Here is a 17,849-nt window from a genome sequence, read left to right on the forward strand (position 1 = left end):
GTGATCTGCCTGGATCAGCATGGACAGATCTTCGTACTGTCACGGATGGGCAGACAGGAAGAAAAACAGAGGTTGGGGAAACGGAGTGATGCTCAGAAAATGGAAGGGAAGAATATATCCATGGCAGAGCTAAGATGTTCCCTGACTGGACTCTGGGTTTTCAAACTGCAATTTCAAAAGGATACGGCCACCTTTTCAGCTGAGCTGATGGTGAGTACTTACATCCTGTCTATGTTTCTGCTGAAACTAGATGACTTATAAAATATAATGCTGACAGGCAAGTTTCATAGCAATCATAATTCAATATTTTGATAAAGGATTTCTTTTGAATATCACCAGTGCTTCACTGGCTTATCTTTCTTATATGGCATGGACTTGAAGGGAAGGGAAGCTAATGTTAAAAATTTATCATTTAACCCACCAGGTAGGCATATAAAGAATACCTTTAGAGGGTCAATCATAAAAATTAGATTTTTAAAATTTTCCTTTTGTTAAATACAGAGAGGGCTCTCATTTTTATTTTTTATTAAATGTATTGGTGTGACACTGGTTAATAGGATCATATAGGTTTCAAGTACACATTTCCTGTGATATGAGGTCTGTATATTGCACTGTGTGCCTACCACCCAAAGTCAAACCATCTTCCGTCGCCATATATCAGGCCCCTTCCACTCCCCATGCCCTCAATCCCTTCCCTCTGGTAACCACCACACTGCTGTCTGTATTCATGAGTTTTATATACAACATGTGAGTGAAATCATATGGTTCTTAGCTTTTTATGACTGACTTATTTTACTTAGCATAACATTCTCAAGATCCATCCATGTGGCGGTATTTCATCTTTTCTCATGGCTAAGTAGTATTCCATTACAATGGGATTGCATCAAACTAAAAAGCTTCTACAATACAAAGGAAACTATCAACAAAACAAAAAGAGAACTGACTGAGTGGGAAATGATATCTGAAAACAAGAGCTCCAGTAAAGAGCTAATATCCAAAATATATAAACAACTCATGAAAGTCAACACCAAATCAACAAACAATCTAATTAAAAAATTGGCAGAGGACCCACACAGACACTTGTTCCAAGAAGACATACAAGTACAAATGGCCAACAGATATACAAAAAGATGTTCAATTTTACTAGCTACTAGGGAAAGGCAAACAAAAACTACAATGAGATACCACCTCACACCTGTTAGAATGGCTGTTATCAACAAGATAAGCAACAACAAGTGTTGGAGAGGTTGTGCAGGAACGGGAGCCCTGATTTACTGCTGGTGGGAATGTAGACTGGTACAGCCACTATGGAAAACATCCTAGAGGTTCCTCAAAAAAATTAAGAACAGAGTTAGTGTATGGCCCAGCAATCCCTCTTGTGGGTATCAACCCAAAAAACTCAAAAGCATTTATTCACAAAGATATGTGCCCCCCGATGTTCACTGCAGTGTTATTCATGGTGGCCAGGACATGGAGACAACCAGCGTGAGGGGCCTCTTGGAGGCAAATGGGTCCAGACAGCATCTTGTCTGGCAGATCCAGGCAGGACAGTAAAAGAAATCAGCCTCTGTAGTCCCATGTGTGGGTGTGGATCCATCGTTGGACTAGCACTGATGTGAATCCTGACTCCATCACTCAACCAGCAATTATGTGCTTGACAAAGTGCCTTACTTCTGTTCCCTTCTCTGCCACACAGGTATAGTTACGTCCATTTTGTTGGGCTTTGGGGAGGTCCTGATCCAAACACATCTGGGTGTGGTTTTCACTGTTTCCAGGACGTTTAGCTGGGGGATTTTATTACCAAACTTGCCAATGAAGCGGGGCCCACCAATTCTAACGTCAGCACCAAAAGCTGAAGAGGAGAGGCTACTTTAAGAATAATTTGTTTCTCTTGGAATTTATTTATTACTTACAACTTGAAATGCTAAAACGTTATCCCCTATTTTGAAAATGATAGAGTGCATAAAAGTCCATGTAAAAATTCTAGGCACATGTCAGGCTTCACAGGAACAGACATTCAACAAAACCTGCTTGCACCTTATGAACCTTCGTTTCATGCAGACAACTAGGTACTGCTCTGTCAAGAGTCTGATCATTGGACTTAAATGGTGCATCTGAAAGAGTGAAATTGTTAATTGGATTTACAATGAATTCTATGAATAAATAAACAGACAGCATTGATATTTTATTAGTAACTATTAAGATACATTGCAAAGAAATATGTCACACTAGATACCGATGTATGTAAAGTATCTAGTACAGTCCTGTAATAAAGAAGACACTCAGAAAACGATGGGTGGCCTTAGTAAATGTAAATGTCCAAAAAATAAGAGTCTAGTTAAAATAAGCTGAAGGAGTGCTAATCTGTTCTTTTGGAACATGCCTTGCCAAACTTAAGTCAAGAGTACTGCCTTTTCTAAACTACAGCACTCTACCTTGCAGTGGAAGTCATTTTATTTATTTCTGGGGGTATTTAGTTTTAAAGGGTTATTAGAAGAATCACTACATTGATTGTGCACATTCTGAGTCTCTAACTCTCTTTGTTAGGAAATTTTGATGTTTCTTAACATTTTTAAGTCTTAGTCAGTATATACTAATGTATTCTCTTGGTTTTGACAACCTACTAAAAAACACCTGATTCTGTTACTAAAAACATCGCTCCACTAGTGACGGTCTATTTTTGCTCTTCGCTAGACATCACAGTTGTCAGCTATTACTTTTCTGAATGCTTCAACTGGATGAAATTCATGGCTGTGAATTTCTAAATCATGATTCTCCACCTTTCACATTCAACAAATCTCTTGTCTTACTCAATTACACATTATATCCTTCTCCTCTTCTAGGGCAAAACTTAGAAGCCTGACACCATATGCATCTATTAACTATTAACAATCTATGTATCTATGAACTCTTATTTTGTATTGATCTTGCTAGTATACCAATATCTTCTGGCATCTCTGAACATAGAGCCCAGAACATCTCTTAGTTAAAAGTATGGTGGTGGCTTACATCTAAATAGGGCATCTGCATTTCTCTCCTCTCCCTTTTGAGACACCATCACACTGATAGTGAAGGAAGAGCCAGATATAAAAATCAACACAAAAAATGAGAGAGGCATCACCAGTAAGCAAGACATTTTATAAAGTTTCTTCATGACAAAAAACAGATGAACAAATATGAAGTCTGATGGGAGAAAGACGGGGAAAACCACAACTAAGAATACCAATGAAGTGGACTACAATCAACAAGAGAACAGTTTTGCTCTGGGGGACGCAGAAACAATAAGTAACAGGCTTGAAAAGAGGATTAACTGACAGTCTACAGATGGGAGAGAAAACATTCTTCCTCTCACATACTGGCATACAGAACACTCTAAGGTGAGATATTTGTCCCCCAGAGGAAGAAAAGAAAAGAACGTCCTCTGGATATGTTGACCAAATTGCCCGTGGAGAAGCATGGCAGTCAGTGTAGAAATGAGGACCTCTGAGCCACTCCCTCACCATTCGGGCACTGAGGAGTCCCAGTGCCTAATCTCTGGGTTCCTCCCCCTTCATCAAGTCCCGTTCACATACACAAGATTCACATCAATTTTTAATGCCACCAATACTGATATTTAAGAAAAGTTGAAACATATAAAATTAAGGCAAACAAAAAATTAAATATGAATCTTGGGTAATTCAGGGAGAGAGAATGAGAGAAAGAGAGATCAAAAATACTTCTAATTGGTGTTCATAGAGGGGAATGGGAAAATATTGTATCCATAAACCAAGAAGAGACTGCTGTGATAAAGTGCAAAAAACAAAAAAACAAACTCTCAAAGATCAAAAAGTTGTTCAATTTTTCAAAAAGTATAATACCTTTTAATGTTAAATCAAGAAAATCTCCCAGACAATAGGACATACACATTGAGATAGAAAATACTGTTATGCCTTATCTAAATAATATAAATTTTCCTTATTTCCAATGATTAGCATCAATTTGTGGACAAGCTATAGAGAACTGTACTATAATTACTGAACAGAATGTATAATACTCTTAACACTGCCAATGTGAAAGGAAAGTTATAACTGCCAATGGATAGAACAGGATTTGAAGTGGAGATAGAGATGGAGGAAAGTATGAGAACACTGATATTGTTGTCTTCCTAGTAGGAAGTCAATGAATACTATCAAATACGACACAATAAGAAATAGTGGTTTAGCCCTGGCTGGTGTAGCTCAGTGGATTGAGTGCAATCCACAGGATTGCAAACCACAGGATCCCAGTTCGATTCCCAGTCAGGGCACATGCCTGGGTTGCAGGCCAGTTCCCATCAGGGGACACATGAGAGGCAACCATACATTGAAATTTCTCTCCTTCTCGCCTTCCTTTCCCCTCTAAAGATAAATAAATAAATCTTTAAAGAAATTGTGGTTTAATATATTGGGAGCTGCAAAAATGACCTGTGAAGGAGCTGAGAATAGAAGTGAGAAGGGAATATACAGGCCAGTATCATTAAGCTAAATCTTTATATAACAGCCAGAATACAACTATATTAAGAAAGGTAAATTAAAAAACAGCAATATGAGCATCTTAACTGAAAAAAATGGAGGAAAACACATGAAAAGATACAAAGAAACATAGTTACCTCTGAAAAGTATAACTGGAATAAGAAAATAGCCAGAAGCCAAGAATTATTGCTTTTTTTTCTAAGTGTTGCTATACTATTTGACTTGTTGAACCATGAGCATTACATAAACACATACATAAATTTTAATTCAATGTTAAGAAAAAAATAGCTCCCATGTACCTCAAATTCAAACCATCTGAGAGGCCGCCTCTGATTCTGTATTTCTTTGGTGTCTGCTCAACACTCTCCTTGTTGGTGCAGCACGGGGGTCATGTCCCAGTCATCCCAAAATCCGTAAAAGCCATGTTGATCTGCTTGATAACCATCTACGGCCAAATTAAAGACAAAGTGGTAGGGATAAATAAGGGAAATAATATCATCTGCCATAAAGAATCAGATGGGCTCAGGCAGAATTTCAGTGTTTAGACTTCAAAAATATGCTGAGTTTATTACAAATACGGTAAATTGGTTCTTCACAACCCTGTGCTGTAGAACCTTCCATCAGAACTGCTGCTGCTGCTGCTGCTATGGCTATCGTGGTTGTTCTGCTGCCTCTTACTCCAAAGAAGAAAGGAAATACACATGTAAACATCTCACAGCATTTCTCATCTAGTAGAAAGATTAGGTTCCCAGGCGTGCCCAGTGTACACCCACAGCAATCTCCCTGGACTCAATAAGGTTCAGAAGCATAACCCGGTAGAAATAGGAGGCATTTTCCCCCTCTTCTTTATACCTTTTAATAAGTTTTGGGTTTCGCATAATGTAGACACATTATTTTCAGTATAGAAAAAAGAAGAAAAAAAACTCTTGAAGGTAAAAATAAAAATCCAAGAATAAGAACTTGAACGGCTTCAATTATCAAAGAAAGGAAGATACATTTCAATTCCACATGGTGCACTTAGGAGACGAGGAAAGAGGTGGTTTTCACTCCCAGGGTGGGCCAACTTCCTAAAAGAAGTGTTGGTCAAGGAGCCCTGTGACAACCTTCCCACTTACTGAGCTTAGACACTGTTGAAATATTTCTTGCCATAATTATTCATTTCATTTTTACATCATTCTATGCCACCAAATTCATTTTCTTATTCATTGTGTGCATTGGGTTTGTTTACACATTATATACATACTCAATACAAAAATGTATTGAAATGCAAAATGTGAAAGGATTTACTATCACACTACCTGGAGACAATCATCATTATTAACATTTTGGTAAATGTCTTCCAAGTTCTTTTAATATGTATGCAATTCATACAAAAATACGCTCATGCTGCACATGTAATATTGTAAACTGCCTAGCAATTTATTATGAACAGTTTTACTTCAAGAAATATATTTCTCCAAAAATTATTTATTGGTGAGAGAATATTTTACCTGGTGCCTGTTCTATACTCTTATAATCTTTTCCTGTTGGATGTTTCACGTGTTCCCCCTTTCTATGATTTATAATGCACTGGAGAATACCTTTATACATATGTCTTTGTACACTAGTCTGAGAATTTGTTCAGGGTAAATCCTTAAATAAGAAATTACTAGATGAAAGGTCATGCATATTATTAAGTCTTTCTTAAAATGTATTATTATAAAGAAGTGAATCTGCATAGCCAATCCTTTCAGGATTTTTCCTTGTTAAATATAGCATTTTGAAATCCATACTTGGGAAAAAAGACTGGAAGTATTCACACCAAAATGTTTGTATTTGACTATGGGCAATGACATTGTGGGTGATTTTGTTGTTTACCCTTTCAAGAATTTCTCAAACTTTTTTTTGCTGATCATATGTTAGTTAATTTAAATTTATATACTACATACATTAATATTGACATTGAAAATCTAAAATGTCAATATTAATGTATATAGTACATAAGAAGTTAGTTGATCTGCTTCCACACCTAACTTTCTCTTGGTCTTAATCTAATCCACCCATAGACCTCTCAGAGGATTACATTCAGCTCGGCCTCAGCCACCCTAATCTGTTCAGCCATTGCTGATTACATCAGCAGAAGGCTACTCGTTCAAAGGAGCCAATTCACAGGCTTGGCTCAGCCAATCAGATTTTCTAGACTGAACCATAGAGATCATCCTTACCAATTGGTCGGATCAGGAGCTAAAATCCATGTAATGTAAGGGCCAGAGTCATCCCCTCAGCTAACCAAAACCACACACATGCCTCAGATGTGAATTAGCACACCCAGAGCTATACAGAGGAAACAGACAGCCTGCAGTAAGAAGTGGAAAGATGCACCTGAAAAGGCAGAATGTCAAGACCACATATGACAATCAAAGAAAGACAAGTAGCATATGATTTCAGTTAGATGTGGAATCTAATGAACAAAATAAAATAACAAAGTAGAGACAGAATCATGGATACAAAGAACAGACTGACAGCTGTCAGAGGGAAGGGGGGTGGGACTGGATGAGAATGGTGAACAAATACGCAAAGGAAAAAAGAAGAAAGACTCATGGACACAGACAACAGCATGGTGATTGCTAAAGGAAAGTGTGAGGTAGGAGATGGTAGAAAAGGGTAAAAGGGGCATAAACGGTGATGGAAGGAGAATTGACTTGGTGTGGTAAATACACAACACAACACAGAGATGATGTAGTATTGAATTGTGTACCTGAAACCTATGTAATTTTATTAACCAATGTCCCTCAAATAAATTCAATTAAAAAGAAAAAAGAGCCCTGGCTGGTGTGGCTCAGTGGATTGAGTGCTGACCTGCGAGCCAACGGGTCACTGATTCGATTTCCAGTCTAGGGCGCATGCCTGGGTTGCAGGCCAAGTCTCCAGTGAGGGGCTTGTGAAAGGCAAACATGCATGGATGTTTCTCTCCCTTTCTTTCTCCCTCCCCTCTCCTCTCTAAAAATAAATAAATAAAATCTTTAAAAAAATAAGAAATAAACTAATGTATGATGTGTTATGTATATTAAAATATATATGCATCTATTGGTTTTGTTCTTTGGGATTACCGCATGCTTACTTGAACAGGGTGTGACAACCTACTTCACGCTGAGTTTAGTGTGAGGACACTGACGTTCTAGAAGTGCGTGTAAAACAGGGCAGTCCACAAGCCCCATGCTCGACTTGGCCACATAATGTTTCCCTCAATCTGGAAAAGCATTTATACGTGGGGGAAGTTTACATAATTTGGTATTTACCTTCCTTTGGAAAGATTTCGCAGATGGGGGACCCCTGCGCCCCATATTTCTGGGAAGCCTACACTGGCAGGAGTGGAGCAGCCACTGACTCTCAGACACAACGTGTCACCTTCAGTTCGCATTCCGCTTCGCTCCAAAAGCACCTGCTTTGGCACCTGTCCTGGCCAACTACGTGCCTTTCCTTTCCTTTTTAGGCCCCCAAAGGAGTTAAAGTTTCTGACCCTCTCTGTTCTAAAAGATCTATTGTGAATTACTCCCTCTCCTTTGCCTGCTTCTAAAGGTCTGAGTCCTGGGTTCTTTGCATGAGGTTACGGTTGATGCTCAATCCATCTCCTGCATTCTCACTGGAGCATTACTTTTTAACTAAAGTTAATGGCTTATCATTAAAGGGTGATGTTCTCGCCTGAGGAACAAGGTATTTTATCTGCCTCAGCAGTACATCTTTGGCAAAGGATAAAAGCAAGGAAAAATCAAATACTTCCTCATTTCTCCAGAAGAAAACCTTTCGTTTTCTAAATTAGAAGCATCCATTTTGGAATGTCTTTTTTTTTTTCTGTGCAAAGTGAATCTTTGATACCACACCATTATCCCAAATCCCAAATACAAGCCATAAGGTCTGAAGGATCTGATGGGGGATCTAAGGTAAGCATTAAAATTATTAAGCTTCAACTATAAAATTGCCTAGTTTACATTTTGGGGCCCTAAAAAACTGTTTTGAAGAAGCAAATGAAGCATCATGATATTTCCCACATTAGATGGGAATAATGCAAATTGACTTCCTGGCACTAGAGTGTCTTTCACCCATTCATGGGCCTTGGAAAAATCAAGGGCGATATGAATAATGGGGTGGGTCTGCAAAGAAGATAGAAATCTCCAAACTCTTGAAATTTTGAGTCCCTTGGCATCTGCTAAACCACAGAGGAAATGTTTTTGAGTAAGAGAGGATGCTTTTGAAGACTATTTGTAAAGAGGCAAACTGGTTTTTTTACTCTTAATTTTTGACCATAACCATTTATAGCTTTCAAAAGGAACCCAGTGTCCGGCAAACATTAGAAACATAAAGTCTTTGCCTTGAGAGCTGAATGAACTTTTCCAATTTAACATGTGAGGATTGGATAAAGAAAGTATGGTACATATATACTACGGACTACTACTCAGCTATAAGAAAAAATGAAATCCTGCCATTTGCAACAACACGGATGGACCTAGAGAATATTATGCTAAATGAAACAAGTCAGTCAGAAAAAGATTGCAACCATATGATTTCACTCATATGTGGGATATAAAACCGAAATGCAAAGACACTGACAATGGTATGGTGGTCACCAGAGGGAAGAGGGGTGGGCAAGGGCAGTAAATGGTAAAGTGGGACAAGTATGTGGTGACAGAAGATGATCTGATTTTGGGTGGTGGACACACAATTCAATATACAGATCATGAACCACAGAAATGTACCCTTGAAACCTCTGTGATCTTATTAATCAATGTTACTCCAATAACTTTGATACAAAAAGAAGTAACAATAGTGACATTATTTAATGCTAAAATAGTAACACATAAATTTAAAAAATCTTTCACTAATTTAAACAGAAATATTTAGATATTGTGATTCCAGAAAACAAACTTAGTTATTTTTTAATTCTAAAAATGTAAGATGGCTGATAGATCTTTCAAAATAACAAGAGAAAGCTTGAAAAAAGAAAAATGAAAAACCCTACAACTATGATTATCTCAAAGCATGCTAAAATATATCTGATAAAATTTCAAATCCAATATTGAAATATTTATTCTTAAAATGTGCATTATATTTAGCATAATAAAATATAGTTTTAATATATCAATAAAACAAAAAACCCTTGAGGACAGGAATTCAAACATGGAGTTAAACTAATTTCAGGCTGAGGAAGAATGTCCCACCTTCTCCACATAAGACCAGGCTTGTATGAGTCGAGAGAAAAGGCACTGGCCAGACCACTGCCTTCCATTAATTAAAGTAACTTACTGCTCTGCAGAAATATTCCAAATTGTGAACTTCAAACACCAAGTCAAATTAGAAGTCAGTCAAGGTTTAACTGCAGTCAATATTGCCCATCCTTTAACAAAATCATTTTCATTTTTAACAATAACAATGAAATAGAGTATGCCCGTATACACTTATCCAATTTACCATTCTTCCAGCAATTGAACAGTCACCCTCCATCGAGAATGTTGACATACCTGACTTGAGACTGTAATTAAATGTACACCTAAAGGCACTGCACAAGAATCTAAATGGAATGTGACCCTTTCATTCTACACTAACGCCAGACAGCCAACAGCTGCCTTAACATTACACACTGAATATGAAATGCCTGCTTGTATTCATCACTACAGAGATCTGCAAAGACCTCTAAATTATAATCCCATTTGAGTAACCACGGGCTTGTTGCTATGTATTTGTTTCATTTTTAGCAAATGTGAAGAAATGGGGGACTCTAGCAGACAAGGAAGAAATAGTCAGGAGCCTGCTGGGATATGACCCTGTGGTTTCTTCCAGGTTCTGACTTTAGATGCACAAGAAAACTTCTAGCCTCAGCTCAGCTTTGGACCTGCGCTGAGGTCCAAACCCCAGCACCCTTAGCTTCACATCACAAAGAAAGGCATTTCCATCCTCAGGAAGAAACATTTGTGACAAAATGTTAAGCATGTTTTACTAGCAGTAATGACCTGCGTGATGAGAAAATGATTAAAGCAGTTCCTGGCATGCTGGTTTGCTAGAAAACAATCTTAACAGGCAAAGCAAAAAAAAATTAATATATGTACCACTGCTTCTTTCCTAGCCACACTCCTCTTCCCTCACATATGAAATATCAGATCTTGGCAGATTAATCCACAAAATGCTGTGATGTCTCATTTAACAGATACAGTCAGAGAACAGTAAATTACAGGTGAACTAATTTTCCAAATAATTAAAATTACTCCATTAAGTATCAACTTCTTAAAAACATGTATATAAATTATATGTGATAAAATATATATAAATTATAATTTTACAATATAATATATAAATTATAAAATTATATATAACTGTATGGAACATTTTTTGCCTTTTAAAACAGAAGGTATTGAACATGTTCCTAGATAATACAGGTCCCTGTTCATGAACAGGTGTGCATGTGGTAATCCTAATATTGCTTAGTATACTAATATTGCTTTGCATTTTGATTTGACTTTTTATAGATCTTTGGTCTCCTTCAGCTATTTGGTATCAACTCAGGCTGGTGATTCTAAGTGATTTTTTCCAGCTACTCCAAATCTCTTTTGTTCTGATTCCTTATTTCTAATCTGCTGTGGACAAATAGACTAGATTTTTAGAAGAGTGAGTGAGAGTGTGTATGTGTGTGTAATATGATTATGAATGAGCTTATTTTTTATTGTTGTTATACTACAGACGTCCCCCGTATTGTTTCCTTCCCCCTCCATGACTCTCCTGAAAGTAACGTGAGGACGTTTCAGTTACCGTAAACTTCAGCCACACTTCCGATTTCTGAGAGCTCTTTCCCTGTTTCTGAACGAAGCTCTGGGTAGTTGATGGGCCTGGGTAAGTGCCGTCCTGATAAATGAAGTGTTAACGGACCATGAGATTATATCAGTTCTTTTCCGTGGAAGCTTTAAGGAAACCATTCAAGTTTCAAACTGACTTATATCTATCCCCAACTTATGCAACCTTGGTATTCAATGTAAATAAAATATTATTCAATGTAAAGCATAATTTAACACATAAAGAGTGACATATTAATTTTGAACCACAAATGTTTGGATAGAGATATAAAAAGACAGCACATTAGCAAACACTCTTCTGTGAATTTCTGAGGCATTGTACCAGTCACGCATTTGAAAATTCCAGGCGGAGCACGTCCTCATCCACAGGTCCAAGCGTGCCTGGGCCCCTGGCTGGAGATTCCACTTACGAAGGCCAAGGGAGGAGCCTACCTCCCTTTTTTAACATTTCCTTAGTTAATCCTGCACCAGGGCTGGAAATTACAAGGAGTCATTCCCCCACTTTTTACTTCTGTCCAGGTACTGCTTTCCCATTTTTATATTAATATTCCTTTCATTTGTATACTCTTCACCAACTCTAGTGTCCTCTTCCTAGTTTCTCCTTCTTCTTAGGCTTGTCACAGCTTTTTCTAAAGGCACCAATTTGTGTTTTAAATTTCCTTTGCTCAAAATGAAAATATCCCAAAATATTCTGTGTTTTACCATACATGTTGCTATTTACCTATTATTTCCTCCTGAAAGCCTACATAGAACATTTTTATTAGGCAAACTAATAAAAAATCTTCTGTACAGCAAAGAAAACAACTGACAAAATGAAAGGGCAATTGCAGATTGGGAGAAAATCTTTGCAGGCTATACATACAAGAGGTTAATATCCAAATTATATAAAGAATTCATACAACTTAACTGCAAAAAAACAATGACAACAAATAATTCCATTAAGAAATGGACAAAGGACCTGAATAAACATTTTTTCAAAGAAAACATGCAAAGGGCCAACAGGTATATAAAAAGATGCTTATGTTTTCCCAAGCTGTTGCTTCTCTTTTTATCTTGATACTGGTTTCCTTAGCCATGCAGAAGCTTTGCCAATAATACCTCAGACAAAGGTTTAATCTCCAAAATATACAAAGAACTGACTCAACTCCACTCAAAGAAGACAAGCAACCCAATTAAAAAATGGGCAAAGTACTTGAACAGACATTTCTCCAAGGAGGACATACAGAGGATACAGAGACACATGAAAAGATGCTCGATATCACTAGCTATTGGAGAGATGCAAATTAAAACCACAATGAGATATCACTTAACACCAGTTAGAATGGCTATCATAAACAAAGAAACAAACAACAAGTGCTGGAGAGGCTGTGGGGAAAAGAGGACCCTAGTTCACTATTGGTGGGATTGCAGACTGGTACAACCACTATGGAAAACAGTATGGAATTTTCTAAGAAAACTAAAAATGAATGTGCCCTTTGACCCAGCAATTCCACTATTAGGAATATATCCTAAGAACCCTGAAACACCAATCCAAAAGAACCTATTCATCCCGATGTTCATAGCAGCACAATTCACGATAGCCAAGAGTTGGAAGCAACCTAGATGCTCATCAGTAAATGACTGGATCAAAAAGCTATGGTACATTTACACAATGGAATTCTATGCTGCAGAAAGGAAGGAACTCCTACCCTTTGCAACATCATGGATGGAACTGGAAAGCATTATGCTGAGCGAAATAAGCCAGGCGGTGAAAGACAAATATCATATGATCTCACCATTAACAGGAATCTAAACAAACCAAACAAGCAAGCAAAATACAACCAATGACACTCAAATATGGAACAGGCTGTCAGGGCCCAGAGGGGAGAGGGGAGAGAATCATAGGGGAAAAGGGGATGGACTCACATGAACAAGTATAAAGGACACATGGACAATAACTAAGGGTGGGGGGTAGAAATGGGAGAGAGGTGGGGAGCACGGGGTGGGGGGCGGGCAGGGTTGGGAATATAAGACAGAAAGCTGTACTTGAACAAAAATTAAATTTAAAAAATTATTTTAAAAAGATGCTTAACATCATTAATCAACATGGAATTGCAAATCAAAACCACAATGACATCCCATTTCACACTTGTTAGAATGACTTTTATCAAAAAGAAATAAATATTGGCAAGGGTATAGATGTTGTGGACCTTTCTGCCTGGTTTCAGGAATTATAACTCGAACCCCTGTGGCTAAGGGTGAGAGATGAACTCTGGAATGCGAGCCACAGGAGACAAAGCTTGTCTCTGGTAGCAAACACTACTTCAGTTTCCTCTCCCTGGCCCCAAAGCTTGGTCAGAAGTCAATGATGGGTAAGACCCCTCACAGTGGGGGGCAACCTAAGCCAGACTCAATCACATGGGAGGCCATCATGGAAGGACTAGGGGTGGGGGGCTGCAACAAAGATCAATGGACTCTCACACCCCTCCCCCTGCTTTGACAAAGCCGGGAGTCCCCACATCCTCTGGGAGAAGTGCTTCCTGGCTCTAATCCCCTTAAGCCTGAATACCTGCTGGGGAGAGGTGTAGCTCCTTGCCTTGATGGAGCCAATCCCAGGGGAAAAATCTAGCATCACAAAGACTTCCTGATAAACTTGTGAAATCTTCTCTCCTAAGAGCGCTTTCATTCATATGTTAAGGGTTTGAGCAGAAAACCCTAAAACTCTGCTCCTGACAGACTGACTCATACTAAACCCTCAGATTTTTTCGAAATGTTATCTACTGTTGGATCCTTGCCGCCCTGTATTCCTGTGTATTACAACCCAATAAAAGCCCCTGGAGGAAGGGGTTCAACGCCATTTTCCCCTGAGAAACCGGCCACTGCTCAAGGCCTTTTTTTCCGGGAAAGGGCCACATCTCCTCCCCAAGCAGATCAGATCACGACTCAGTCATGTTTACTCTCATCCATGGCACACGGGGGGACTTGCGAGGAAAGTCATCCCCATACATAGAGAAGAGGGAAATTTATATTTCTACTGTTGATAGAAATGTAAATTGGTGCAATCACTGTGGAAAACAATATAGAAGCTCTTCCAAATATTAAAAATAGAAATACAATGTATGATCCAGCAATCTCACTTATAGGTATATAACCAAAGGAAGTCAAAACAGAATATCAAAGTGATATCTGCATTTGTATGTTAACTGTGTCGTTATTCACAACAGCCAAGACATGGAAACAACCAAAGTATCCATCTGTGGATACATGAATAAAGAAGATGTGTGATGTGTGCGTATGCATATACATTTCAGCCATAAAAAAGGAGACTGCACTGTTTGTGATAACATGGATGAACTTGAAAGACATTTTGCTAAGTGAAATAAGTCATACTCACAGAGCCAGAGAGTAGAATGGTTGTTGACAGCAATTGGGAGTGGGAAAAAATATAAGATAAGTAAGTTTGGAGATGTAATGTACAATATGGTTATTATAGTTAATAATATCATACTTCAAATTTGCTAAGAGAGTAGACCTTAAGTGTTCTCACCACATACACACACAAATGGTGGTAACTATGGGAAATTATGGATGTGTTAATTAATTTGACTGTGATAAGCACCTCACAATGTGTTGCATATTGTAAATCCTCACATTATATATTAAAACTCTCATTGTACAACCTAAGGATAAAATGTAATTTTATTTGTCAGTAATACTTCAATAAACCTAAATCTGGAGGCAAAATATCTTTTGAATAGGTTTTTTTCCACTTGAAAAATACAAAGTCCTAATGAATCCAAAGATTAATATCACTTAGAATTAGGGTTGCTTTATGACCCATCTAAGATTATACAATTAGTCCTCCCAGGGCCAGGATCAGCTCTCAATCACTTCTCTCTCATTCACGGAAGTTCAGCTGAAGAAGGTTTGGAGAACATCTAGTTCTCCCTCTACTCCCATCCTCCTCCAACACTGGGAGACGGAAGACACCCCAACTCTTTTTATGAAGCCAGCATCACCCCAATCCCAAAACCAAATAAAGACACAACAAAGAAAGAAAACTTCAAGCCAGTTCATCATTCACTGATGAACATAGATGCTAAAATCCTACACAAAATACTGGCAAACCGTATCCAACAGTACATTAAAAAGATCATACACCCTGATCAAGTGGGATTCATCCCAGGGATGTAAGGATGGTACAGTACTCACAAGTCAATAAGTGTAATACATCACATAAACAAAAGCAAAGACAAAAATCACATGATCGTATCAAGATCATATGTGGAAAGAGCATTTGATAAGGTATAGCATGACGCTCAGCAGAGCATCATAAAATACCCACATCTCTGTGGCAACACTTGGGTTGAATCAGGAAACAACTTTTAATACAAATTACTCAGTGGGGTTTTTTAAGTGCATTGTTGCTGCACATTTATTTTACACAGCTTAAATAAATTTACCAAATACTGACTGCTTCCACAAGCTTACTTATCCAAATATGGGTGACTATAAACAGCCATGTTAATCTATATTAGTTTCCCCCCTCATAGTAACATGATTTGGTCTTTCCTTCCAGGTACAGGTGAGTCACTATGCCACTTGACAAGAAGAGAAATTATTCAAGCAGATTTTTTAAATGTCATGAACTAGGACAAAGAAATGAAACAGATCAAAACCTGCCTATGTGGCCAGACTAAATAATTCAACAGCAGATGGTTCTGGCAATTCAGGTAGCTCTTAGTAGATAGAGTTTAAAATCTCAGCCTGAGGCCGGAGGGAGGCTGGCTTCAGCTGTTTCAACAATGCCTATCTATTATCAACTCAGAATATTGGTAACTGTGTACTCACCTGGCTTCTTCCATGAAACAGAACTTATAGAAACAAAAAGAAAGGGAAAAAAAAACAATCTGAAGTCTCATGTGAAATGTTAGCTAGTAGCTACCATAACTGATAGGAGTAGGACCTGTCCATCCATTGAGTAAAATGTCAAGGTCAGGCTTGTTACTTCTCACGCACGTGTGAAGTTGAAGAGATCCCCAAGCTTTGGAAATTAATTTTATTTTGTTTTCCATGTGCCCACAACACACACACAGAATCAATCCTCATTATTTGGAGATTTTCCTGCTTGCTAAAATGTGTTTGTTACCCCAAAATCAATATCCACGGTGCTGTGTGAACATGCACATACATGCACAGAGCAGGCTAAACACTTCAGTTGTCCACGCGAGTCCTGAGCTGAGTTGAACAAGGCAAGGCTTCCCCTCCTTGCTTCAGTTCTCTTGCTATAAACAGTGTACTTTTCAGTTTATTTAGTGCCACATCTTTCACATTTATGCTTTTTCTTAGTAATTTCACTGTTTAAAATGGCCCCCAAGCATAGTGCTGAAGTGCTGTCTAGTGTTCCTAAGTGCAAGATGGCTATGATGTGCCTCACAGAGAGAATACGTGTCTCAGATAAGCTTCATTCAAATATAAGTTATGCTGCTGCTGGCTGTGAATTCATCCTCACCTAAAGCTCTAGCCTTAGTCAAAGACTGACAGTTACAGATTCAACAGTTTCTTGGGCTGTAGCCCATAATGACTTTTTTCAAATTGCACAAGATGCTAAAGAAGAGCAGATTTACTGGACAAATGTCCCCTGAACACTACATGTATATAACAGAAGGGATGGACATAGATAGATAATGAAGGAGAAGGGGACAGGGTATTGGTAAGGGGAAGGTAGTTGGGAGACAAGCTCCAAAGCTTTATTAGATCCCAGTAATGCTGCCTACTGTCAGAGTATGTCAAATAAAACATCCAGTTAAATAGTGTGGATTGTATATATGCAGTTACTTTCATTCCCTCTTGAAACCTGTTAACACAACAAAGAATTATAAACACGCAAGGCTGGCAGTTCACAAGTCTCACTCGTGCTCACAAACTTTAAAGTCCTCGCTAGGAAGAGAAAAACAAACCAGTGTTACCAAAAACATAGGTACATCTTCTAACATGAGACAAACTAAAAAAAATACATTAAAAGTAAAATGATAAAAAATTACAAAATATTATTAGAAAATAACATATAGAATTATTATTATAGCATCAGAGATAAGAATAGATGTTGCATCTGTCAAAGAACAAGGCAGCACAAAAAGAGGGGTATTAGGAGAGCCCCTGGAAATTATAACTATGATAGCAGGAATTCTTTAAATGCATGGAATTTGTAGAGAAAGTTGAGAATTCTCAGAAAGTAAACAAAAATACAAAAATAGGAAAAAAATTTTAAAGGACTGGAAAATTACAGAATCTAGAATCTGCAGAAAGAAAGAGCACAAAGAAAATTAAAAGGGGAAATTATCAAATTAGTAATATATACCATGTTCATAAAGCTGAAAGATAAAAGTTTCCAGATTTAATGGGCTTAACTAGTACCCTATCCAATAAGTAAGACCCACTAAAGGCCCATCATCAACGCATCAGCAATAAAACCTACTGGAATGAAAAAGTTGTCATACAGAGGGAATCAGGAGCCCGATTGGCATTGGATATCTCAACACCAAACTAGAAGCTAAACCCG

This window comes from Sturnira hondurensis, unplaced genomic scaffold (assembly GCF_014824575.4).
Source record: "Sturnira hondurensis isolate 20B ecotype Veracruz unplaced genomic scaffold, ASM1482457v3 Scaffold0014302, whole genome shotgun sequence".
In the NCBI taxonomy this organism is placed as follows: Eukaryota; Metazoa; Chordata; class Mammalia; order Chiroptera; family Phyllostomidae; genus Sturnira; species Sturnira hondurensis.